The sequence below is a fragment of the Ovis aries genome, chromosome 24 (assembly GCF_016772045.2).
Source record: "Ovis aries strain OAR_USU_Benz2616 breed Rambouillet chromosome 24, ARS-UI_Ramb_v3.0, whole genome shotgun sequence".
NCBI lineage: Eukaryota > Metazoa > Chordata > Mammalia > Artiodactyla > Bovidae > Ovis > Ovis aries.
In genome coordinates, this window is record NC_056077.1 from 27,255,926 (window position 1) to 27,267,148 (window position 11,223).

Here is an 11,223-nt window from a genome sequence, read left to right on the forward strand (position 1 = left end):
GCGCAACCACACCATGATGAACATGTGAGTGTTTACCATAAAATTCTTCCTTTATTTGTCTGTGTTGAGTCTTGGCTGTGGCATATGAGATCTTCATTGCGTCATTCAGGATCTTTCTTTGCAGTGCATAGACTCTCTAGTTGTGGCTCCTGGGCTCAGTAGTTACAGCGCTCTGGCTTAGTTGCTCTGTGGCATGTGGGATCTTAGTTCCTCAACCATGGATTAACCGGGAGTTCCCTGGTTGGCAAAGTGGATTTTAACCACTGGACCACCAGAGAAGTCTTACTATAAAATTCTTCAAACTCTAGAAATGTTGAAAATTTTTCACACTAAAATGTTGAGGAGGCAGCTCTGCTATTCATTCTTCAAATCATAAAGATATGCCTAGATGCCTTCATCTTTTATCTCAGACAACTCTGTGAAGTTGACATTGGTCTTATTTTGCTAGTGGAGCCAACTAAGGCTCAGAAATGTTGAGTAATCTACTTAAGGCAGGATGTCCCTGGACGTGGTTAAGAATTCATGCCTACCAGTGCAGGGGACCGTGGTTTGATCCCTGGTCTGAGAGGATTCCACAAGCTGTGGAGCAATGAAGCCCTCAAGCCACAACTGCTGAGTCCATGTGATGCAGCTACTGAAGCCCTTGCACCCTAGAATCCATGCTCCACAACAGAAGGAGCCACCGCAATGAGAAGCCCTCCCACTGCAACTAGAGAGTAGCCCCAGCTCTCCGCAACTAGAGAAAGCCCACATGCAGCAATGAAGACGCAGCGCAGCCAAGAATAAACAAAATGTTTTAAAAATACATGCTTAAGGCTACACAGCTAGTGGGGACTGAGTTGAACCTGGAATCCAGGTCTACCAATTCAGAAGAGGCTATGTGGCAAAGTAAAAGTAACCCTCAGTTCCCATTAATAATCATTTTTGGAAAACATATTCAGAGAAGTCTTTGGTCAAGAGATACCAATATTTGAGCCTCCAGCACCACTCCTTACATGCAGACATACTTAGTCCCACCAACCTTTTGTTTATTCTTTTAAGAGTTTTCTGTTCTAAAGTAGGGCTAGCAAATCTCAATGGGTCAGAAAGACCTCTCAACTGTTGACACATAAAAACATTATGGTAAAAATAAAGATGGAAGATAACTATGTCGTGATTTCAACTCTAATCACAAGTAATATACTCCTTCTTAAAAAATTCCCCAGCATATTTCCAGCTGCAGTTCAGAAAGCAGAACACTCTGTAAGGGAGGAAATAACCCAGAAAGAAAAGCCAGTTAGATGAATTAGTTTCCAAGTGTGAGTGGGAGCCTCAGAAAATGGGTTCAACTGCTGTATTTAAAACCGATAGACCTACTGTGGAGCACAGGGAACTCTCCTCCAGGTTATGTGGCAGCCTAGACGGGAGGGAAGTTTGGAGGAGAATGGATACACTTAGGGGCTTCCTAGGTGGTGCTAGTGGTAAGAACCCACCTGCCAGTGCAGGAGATGTAAGAGACACCAGTTTGATCCCCTGGAAGAGGGCATGGAAACCCAATCCATTGAGAATCCCTTGGACAGAGGAACCTGGGGGTGGGGCTATGGTCCATAGGGACGCAAAGAACCAGACACGACTGAAGCGACTTAGCAGGCACGCACGGATACATGTATATGTATGGCTGAGTCCCTTTACTGTCCATCTGAAACTATCACAACATTGTTAATCTGCTATGAAACTGAAAGTGTTGGTCGCTCAATTGTGTCCCACTCTTTGCGACCCCTTGGACTGCAGCCTGCCAGGCTACAATTCTTCTCCAGGCAAGAATACTGGCGTAGCCATTCCCTTCTCCAGGCATCTTCTTGACCCAGGGATCGAACCTGGGTCTCCTGCTTTGCAGGCAGATTCTTTACCACCTGAGCCACTACAAAATAAAAAGTTAAAAGGAAATGAGTTCAGCCTTCATGCTGAACACTAAGAGCAGGTGGCTGAAGGTGCCCTCCTAAGAGATGGCAGCAATGCAGTCCCAAGAGTGCTGCTGCTAAGTTGCTTCAGTTGTGTCTGACAATGTGTGACCCCATAGACGGCAGCCCACCAGGCTCCCCCGTCCCTAGGATTCTCAAGGCAAGAACACTGGAGTGGGTTGCCATTTCCTTCTCCAATGCATGAAAGTGAAAAGTGAAAGTGAAGTCGAGTCAGACTCTTAGCGACCCCATGGACTGCAGCCTACCAGGCTCTTCCATCCAGGCAAGAGTACTGGAGTGGACTGCCACTGCTTTCTCCACCCAAGAGTGCTACTAGTCCTAATTTAGGTGTTCTCTTGGGCCATTGTGCTTCCCTGGATAGCTTCCGTGATATCAGGGCTTCCCTGATAGCTCAGTTGGTAAAGAATCTGCCTGCAATGCAGGAAACCCTGGTTCGATTCCTGGGTCGGGAAGATCCCCTGGAGAAGGGAAGGCTACCTATTCCAGTCCATAGGGTTGCCAAGAGTCGGACATGACTGAGCGACTTTCACTCACTTGGGCCACTGTATGGTGAGAAAGGAAGCTTTCTGGAGATGAGATTCAGGGAGACATGGAGGGGCTCTGGAGAAGGGAATGTGTGCAAAGGATCAGAGTAGGGGAGGCGTTTATCTTTCTCTCGTCTCTGCTAACAGCAGCTGAGATCTGGATCCTGAGCCGGCACCTCTCCTTCCACCAAGGGGTAGAATCCAGGTATGGGGTCTTAATTACCTCCTAGAAGGGTCCCTGTGGCTCAGCTGGTAAAGAATCTGCCTGCAATCCTGGAGATCTGGGTTCGATCCCTGCGTTAGGAAGATCCCCTGCAGAAGGAAACGGCTACCCAACGCACTCCAGTATTCTGGCCTGGAGAATTCCATGGCCTGTATAGTTGTCTATGGGGTCGCAAAGAGTCGGACACAACTGAGCGACTTTCACTTCACTTCAAAGGGAAACACTGGGCTCCCTTGAGAACCTGAGAGGCGAGCTGAGGACGCTTGCCCAGTGCCCCACACTTCCAACCCACTCGCCTCTGGGCACATCAGTCCTCCCCTCCCACAGAGTACTGCGTCCTCGCTGAGCCGCCCGTGCTGCAAGGACCGCGGCCAGGAGGCTGTAAGTTTCCAGCATCATGTCCAGGTTCATGGCCCTCTGGGCAGGCCGCAAAACATCCCCACTCCTCCGGGAATAAGTACCCGGCCACATCCGCCGAAGCTCCCGGCCCCTCGGTTGATTTCCTTCGTCCGCTGGGTCTCGGCCTCCCAGGGCACATCTGCCACCTTCAACAGGACCGGGGGCGGCACCACGGGAAACTTCCGTGCTTCGCAGAGAGGCTTCTGGGAAATGTGGAAATGCTGTTAGCTGTTTCCGCCCGGCCTCACAAAAAGGCCAGAAGGGCCCACAGGCCTGCCCTTAACTAGGATGGCGCCTCGCCGACGTCAACATCCGGGCTTTTTTCAATCTGTCCTCTACGTACAAGGAGGCTTAACCCTGGCTATAGATAACGTGCGTTGGTTGGACAGCGCGGGTCGCCGTGGGAAGGACTCGGATTAGACTTTCCGGGGCGGTTTGTTTAAAAGGCCGAGAGTACAGTAACGGCAGAGCTGAAGGTGGTCGGCATTGAAAGGCCGTGGGGTCGCTCTTGATCTGGCTTTTCTGGCATCTAAGAGAGAGGTTCTGACGGAGTAAAGGTGCTCCTTTCTGTTGCTCTCTTGAGATCTCTTGAGATCTCTTGAGATCTCCGGGAACTGGAGGTGTGTAAAAGCCCAAGGGCAAGATTGAGGCGGGTTCTGGAGGTAAGGGAGTGGAGGGAGGCTTATCCCAACGCTGTGGCGTGCTGCGATTCATGGGGTCGCAAAGAGTCGGACACGACTGAGCGACTGAACTGAACTGAACTGTGCCCTGGTACTCGGGCAGGACTGACTCCTTGGGCCGTGGAAATAGGTTCCTCAGGTATTTGATCTGGCCCATGCTCCAAGGTCTCAGATGTCTCCCCTTTTACAGACACTGAAACTAAATGACGGGGCAAGTGACTGCTCAAGGGGCAGCAGAGCTCGATTCCAGAGTCCTTTTCTAGCCCTCGTTTAGGTTGAACTTAATTTCAGCCAAGTGCTTAGGATAGAGCCTTGCCCAAAGTAAGTACTCAATAAATAGGAGCTTGTAGTTGTTATTGTAATTATAACACTAACTGGACAGGCCTCTGTCTGAAAACCTGTGTTCAAATTACTGCTCATAAATGATTAATAACACTGGGGAATGAAGCAGACCATCTCTTAAAAATTTTGTTCAGTTTCATATCAAGCTGGTGGAGGACACACTGAAACTACAACCACATATAGAACCACTGCCTCTGAGAACTGACCTGAAGAGTAGCAGACAGATTTTCTACAACTAAGGGTATAAAGAAAAGGCCACATTAAGAAAGGTAGGAGGCGCAGAGTCCTGGTCTAGTGAGAACCACCCCCACATACTCCTGTGCGGCAACCCACAAACAGGAGAGATATCACAACTGCAGAGGTACCCCTGAGGAGCAGGGGTCCAGGTCCCACATCAGGCTCCCCAGCCTGGGGGAACCTGCACTGGGAAGCTGAGCGCCCATAACAGCTGACTTTGAAAATCAGCAGGGTTCCCATCTCGAGGAGCCCAGGGGCTGTAGGAAAGGGAAGAGACTCCACTTTTAAAGGACTCACAAAGAAACTCACTTGCTCCAAAGTCCATCACAGAGGCAGCAGCTTGAAAAGTGCCTGGGCCATGCAAGAAAGAGAGTCATTGACTCATTGACTAATTTCAGGGTATGCACCAGAGGGGCAGAGGTCCAGTGGAACTTTAGGGACGGAAGTGCTGGCAGACAGCATTTGTTTTTACTTTCTTTCCACGTGGCTGGCATGGTACTGCTGAGCACCATTTCAATCAGTCTCCATCAGCCTAACTAACACCACCTGCCCTGCCCCTGCTTTCCCCTGAGAACTCAAGAGGCCACCTATACACCAGCACCCCCTCCCCACAGCAGTTTCATCCAGAGCCCGTAGACATTTGGGCCAGGGACCAGCTTGACCTACTAAGGCCATCTGCAGCAGTCACAGCCAAGTCTGCCTGGGGACCAATCTCACTCACCAACACAGCTGCAACAACTGCTGTCCATCCATCACAGGAGGCACACAGCCCACACAGGGGATACCCTGGGACACCTGGCTTTGCTGACCAGGGGAGATTGCACCACTGGACCCTATAGGACACCTCCTGCATAAGGCCACTCTTTCAAGGCTGGGCGACAAAGCTGATATACGTAGAAAAAAACACAGAGTTAGGCAAAATGAAGGAACTACAAAATGTCTTTCAAAGAATATCTTTCAAATATGAGGATCTCTCAGAAAAACAACTGAATGAAGAGGAGATAAGAAACTTACCAGATAGAGGATTCAGAATAACAGTTGTAAAGATGTTCATCAGACTCAGTAGAAAACTGGATGAACTTGATGAGAGAATCACCGAAAGCCTAGGCGATTTGCAAGCCTCCTTCAGCAAAGGGCTAGAAACTATAAAAAAGAAAGATTTAGAACTTATGAATTCATTTACTGACACCAAAATACACTAGTGGAAACCAGCAGGAAGTCAGAGAAGGGAAAAAAATAGACCGGTGATCTGGGTGACAAGGTTAGTAAAAGTCACTCAATCAGAACACCAAAAAGGAAAAAGAATAAAACAAAAAAAACCAAGAATAGGGCCCATGAGGTATCCCAGCTGCTCTGGCAGGGGAAGGAGCAGCCGTGGGCAGGCAGACCAGCTTCCAGACTCCTCTCCCCACTCCCAGCACGTGCCCACTCTGCTGCCAGGGTGCCCCAGAGGAAGGTCAACTCCTCATCAGGGGTGGGGAAGGAGGAGCCCAAGAGGCGACCTGGGAGGTTGTCAACTAAATCTACTCCTGCCAAAGTGGAAACAAAGCCAAAGAAGGCAACAGGAAAGGATGAATCTTCAGATACAAAAGGGAAAAAGGGAGCAAAGGGAAAACAGGTGGAAATGGCCACCCAAGAGACTAAAGGTTTACCTGCATCAAATGGAGAGACTGAAAACAAGGAAAGAAAGAAGTTACGTGTGATTAATATCACACACCCTAGTCTATCAGTGGTCCCTTCTCAAACAATCCCGAGGAATATTTTTATCAATTATTTTGTAAATGCAAAGTTTTTTAGTAGCTCTAGTAGTATCTTTAAGAAAGTAGAAATCCTACTTCATTTTTAAAGTGCAAGTACTTTTTTTATTGGAGCATAGTTGATTTACACTGTTGTGTTGGTTTCAGGTGCACAGCAAAGTGAATTAGGTGTACATATATCCAGTCTTTTCTCAGATTCTTTCCTATATAGGCCTAAACCAGAGTACTGAGTGGCGTTTCCTGTACTATACTGTATACTGTGGAATTTATTTGATATATAGTATGTGTCTTTGTCAATCCCAGTTTATCCCTCCCTCCCTGCCCCCCCACCCCTAATCATAAGGTTGTTTTCTCCATCTGTGACTCTATTTCTGTTTTGTAAGTTGTTTTGTACCATTTTTTAAGATCCCACATATAAGTGACATCATATTTGTCTTTCCTTGGCATTACTCAGTTTGACAATCTCTAGCTCCATCCATGTTGCTGCTATAAATACTTTTTATTTAAGAGTTGAGATTATTTGCTGGTTGGTTTTTTTTTTTTTTCCGGTACAACCAGAAAATACTATTATATTGAATTTGGGAAGCATATTAAATGGCGATTTGGAATCAGCAGTGCATTTAATGTCTTAAACACTTTTTTTTTTTTTTTTGGCTCTGACACGCAGCATGAAGGATCTTAGTTCCCTGACCAGTGATCAAACCCATGCCCCCTGCTTTGGGAGCATGGAGTTTTAGCCACTGGACTGCCAGGACAGTCTCATTGAACACTTTAAATTTCTTCTCTTTCCCTGTTGTTTTTGGGTAGAATTGTTTCCCAAAGCAAACCACTCCTTGATCTTGGCTCTCTGGTCAGAATTTTGTGCACTCTGTAACGTCTTGGGTCATGGTAGTCCAATTTTCCTAGTAACTTTGTTATTTGCTATGAACACTTGAAAACCTTGAGTATGTCTTGTATATGATACTGAATTGTGAATTAGTGGGACTTATGATGTAACAACATATCAACATTGGAAGATATTGGTAGGTGTATCCTGTTAAGTAATATTCTATTGTATATATGCACCACATCTACTTTACCCAGCCCTCTGTCAGTGGACATTTAGGTTGCTTCCTCTGCCTCCATGTCTTAGCCTCCATTGTGCGTGTATCTTTTCAGATCATGTTTTTCTCTGGAGATATGCCCATGAGTGGGATTGCAGGGTCACATGGTAGTTCTGTTTTTAGTTTTTTAAGGACCCTCCATACTGTCCTCCATAATGGCTATACCAATGTACATTCCCACCAACAGTGTAGGAGGGTTTCCTTCTCTCCACACCCTCTCCAGTATTTATTGTTTGTGGCTTTTGTGATGATAGCCATTCTGGCTGATGTGAGGTGATAACCTCGTTGTAGTTTTGATTTTCATTTCTCTAATAATTAGCAATGTTGAGCATCTTTTCTTGTGCCTGTTGCCCATCTGTATGTAATCTTTGGAGAAATATCTACTGAGGTCTTCTGCCCATTTTTTGAGTGGGTTGTTCGTTTTAACTGTTAGATGTCATGAGATGTTTGTAAATTTTGGAGACTAATCCCTTATTAGTCATACAGGTGCTCGTAGTAGTCTTTTAGGATCCTTGGTATTTCTGTGGAGTCAGTTGTAACTTCTCCTTTTTCATTTCTAATTTCATTGATTTGAGTTCTCTCCCTTTTTTTTCTTGATGAGTCTGGCTAAAGGTTTATCAATTTTGTTTATCATTTCAGAGAAGCAGCTTTTAGTTTCATTGATCTTTGCAGTTGTTATCTTGGTCTCTATTTCATTTATTTCTGCTTTGATCTTTTTGTATTTCTTTCCTTCTACTAACTTTGAAAGTGAAGTCGCTCAGTCCTGTCCAACTCTTTGTGACGCCATGGACTGTAGCCTACCACGCTCCTCCCTCCATGGGATTCTCCAGGCAAGAGTACTGGAGTGGATTGCCATTTCCTTCTCCAGGGGATCTTCCCGACCCAGGGATCGAACCTAAGCCTCCTGCATTTCAGGCAGACGCTTTAACCTCTGAGCCACCAGGGATTTTTTCTTCTTTCTCTAGTTGTTTTAGGTGTAAGGTTAGGTTGTTTATTTGAGATTTCTCTTTGTTTCTTGAAATAAGGTTGTGTTGCTGTAAACCTTCCTCTTAGAACAGCTTGGGCTGCATCCCATAGGTTCTGGACCCCTGTACTTTAATTTTAATTTATCTCTAGGTCTTTTTTTAATTTCCTTTTTGATTTCTTCAGTGAAACCCATTGATTATTTAGTGGCATATTGATTAGCCACCATGTGCTTGTGTTTTAGAGTTTTTTTCTTGTAGTTTATATCTAATCTCATAGCATTGCAATCAGAAGAGATGCTTGGTCTAATTTCAATTTTCTTAAATTTGCCAGAGCGCGCCTTGTGGTGCACCATGTGGTCAGTCCTGGAGAAGGTTTCGTGTGCACTTGGGAAGAATGTGTAGTCTGCTGTTTTGGATGAAATGCTCTTTAAATGTCATTTAAGTCCAGCTCTTCTAAAATGTCACATAAGGCCTGTGTTTCCTTATTCATTTTTTGTCTGGATGATCTGTCCATTGGTGAAAGTGGGGTAGTCAAGTCCCCCACTATTATTCTGTTACTGTCGATTTCTCCCTTTATGGTTGTTAGTATTTGCCTTACACACTGAGGTGCTCCTTTGTTGGGTGTGTGCGTGTGTGCTCAGTCGCTTTGATTGTGTCGGACTCTTTGTGATCCTGTTGACTGTGACCTGCCAGGCTCCTCTGTCCATGGGATTCTCCAGGTGAGAGTGCTGGAGTGAGTTATCATGCCCTCCTCCAGGGAATCTTCCTGACCCAGGGATCAAACCCTAATCTCCTGTGTCTCTTGCATTGGCAGGCAGGTTCTTTACCCACTAAGCCATGTGGGAAACCCATTCAGTTCAGTCACTCAGTCGTGTCCAATTCTGTGACCCCATGAACCGCATCACGCAAGGCCTCCCTGTCCATCACCAACCCTCGGAGTTTACCTAAACTCATGTCCATTGAGTTGGTGACGCCATCCAACCATCTCATTCTCTGTCGTCCCCTTCTCCTGCCTTCAGTCTTTCCCAGCATCAAGGTCTTTTCCAGTGAGTCAGCTCTTCGAATCAGGTGGCCAAAGTATTGGAGTTTCAGCTTCAACATCAGTCCTTCCAATGAACACTCAGGACTGATCTCCTTTAGGATGGACTAGCTGGATCTCCTTGCAGTCCCAGGGACTCAAGAGTCTTCTCCAACACCACAGTTCAAAAGCATCAGTTCTTCAGTGCTCAGCTTTCTTTATGGTCCAACTCTCACATCCATACATGATTGCTGGAAAACCCATAGCTTTGACTAGATGGACCTTTGTTGGCAAAGTAATGTCTCTGCTTTTTAATATGTTGTCTAGGTTGGTCATAACTTTGCTTCCAAGGAGTAAGCGTCTTTTAATTTCATGGCTGCAATCACCATCTGCAGTGATTTTGGAGCCCCCCAAAATAAAGTCTGACACTGTTTCCACTGTTTACCCATCTATTTCCCATGAAGTGACAGGACCGGATGCCATGATCTTAGTTTTCTGAATGTTGAGCTTTAAGCCAACTTTTTCACTCTCCTCTTTCACTCTCATCCAGAGGCTCTTTAGTTCTTCTTTGCTTTCTGCCATAAGGGTGGTGTCATCTGCATATCTGAGGTTATTAATATTTCTCCCAGCAATTGTGATTCCAGCTTGTGCTTCCTCCAGCCCAGCGTTTCTCATGATGTACTCTGCATATAAGTTAAATAAGCAGGGTGACCATATACAGCCTTGACATACTCCTTTTCTTATTTGGAACCAGTCTGTTGTTCCATGTCCAGTTCTAACTGTTGCTTCTTGACCTGCATACAGATTTCTCAAGAGGCAGGTCAGGTGGTCTGGTATGCCCATCTCTTTCAGAATTTTCCAGTTTATTGTGATCCACATAGTCAAAGGCTTTGGCATAGTCAATAAAGCAGAAATAGATGTTTTTCTGGAACTCTCTTGTTTTTTGATGAATCCAGCGGAAGTTGGCAATTTGATCTCTGGTTCCTCTGCCTTTTCTAAAACCAGCTTGAACATCTGGAAATTCATGGTTCATGTATTGCTGAAGCCTGGCTTGGAGAGTTTTGAACATTAATTTACTAGTGTGTGAGATGAGTGTAATTGTGCAGTAGTTTGAGCATTCTTGACATTGCCTTTCTTTGGGATTGGAATGAAAACTGACCTTTTCCAGGCCTATGGCCACTGCTGAGTTTTCCAAATTTGCTGGCATATTGAGTGCAGCACTTTCACAGCATCATCTTTCAGAATTTGAAGTAGCTCAACTGGAATGCCATCACCTCCACTAGCTTTGTTCGTAGTGATGCTTCCTAAGGCCCACTTGACTTCACATTCCAGGATGTCTGGCTCTAGGTGAGTGATCACACCATCGTGATTATCTAGGTCATGAAGATTTTTCTTTGTACAGTTCTTCTGTGTATTCTTGCCACCTCTTCTTAATATCGTCTGCTTTTGTTAGGTCCATACCATTTCTGTCCTTCATTGTGCCCATCTTTGCATGAAATGTTCCCTTGGTATCTCCAATTTTTCTGAAGAGATCTCTAGTCTTTCCCATTCTGTTGTTTTCCTCTATTTCTTTGCATTGGTCACTGAGGAAGGCTTTCTTATCTCTCCTTGCTATTCTTTGGAACTCTGCATTCAAATGGGTATATCTTTCCTTTTCTCTTTTGCTTTTCATTTCTATTCTTTTCTCAGCTATTTGTAAGGCCTCCTCAGACAGCCGTTTTGCATTTCTTTTTCTTGGGGATGGTCTTGATCCCTGTCTCCAGTGCAATGTCACAAACCTCCATCCATAGCCGTATTGGTGCATATATATTTATAATTGGATTTATATATATATATTTATAATTGGATTTTTATATATATATTTATAATTGGATTGAACTCTTGATCGTTACATGTAGTGTCGTTATTCTTCTTGAAATCTTAAGAAATCTAAGTGATAAAAGCAATCCTATCTTTAAAATTAGTGCAAGAATGTTGTTCAAAATTTGATTAGGTTATATTTATCATTTTTGCA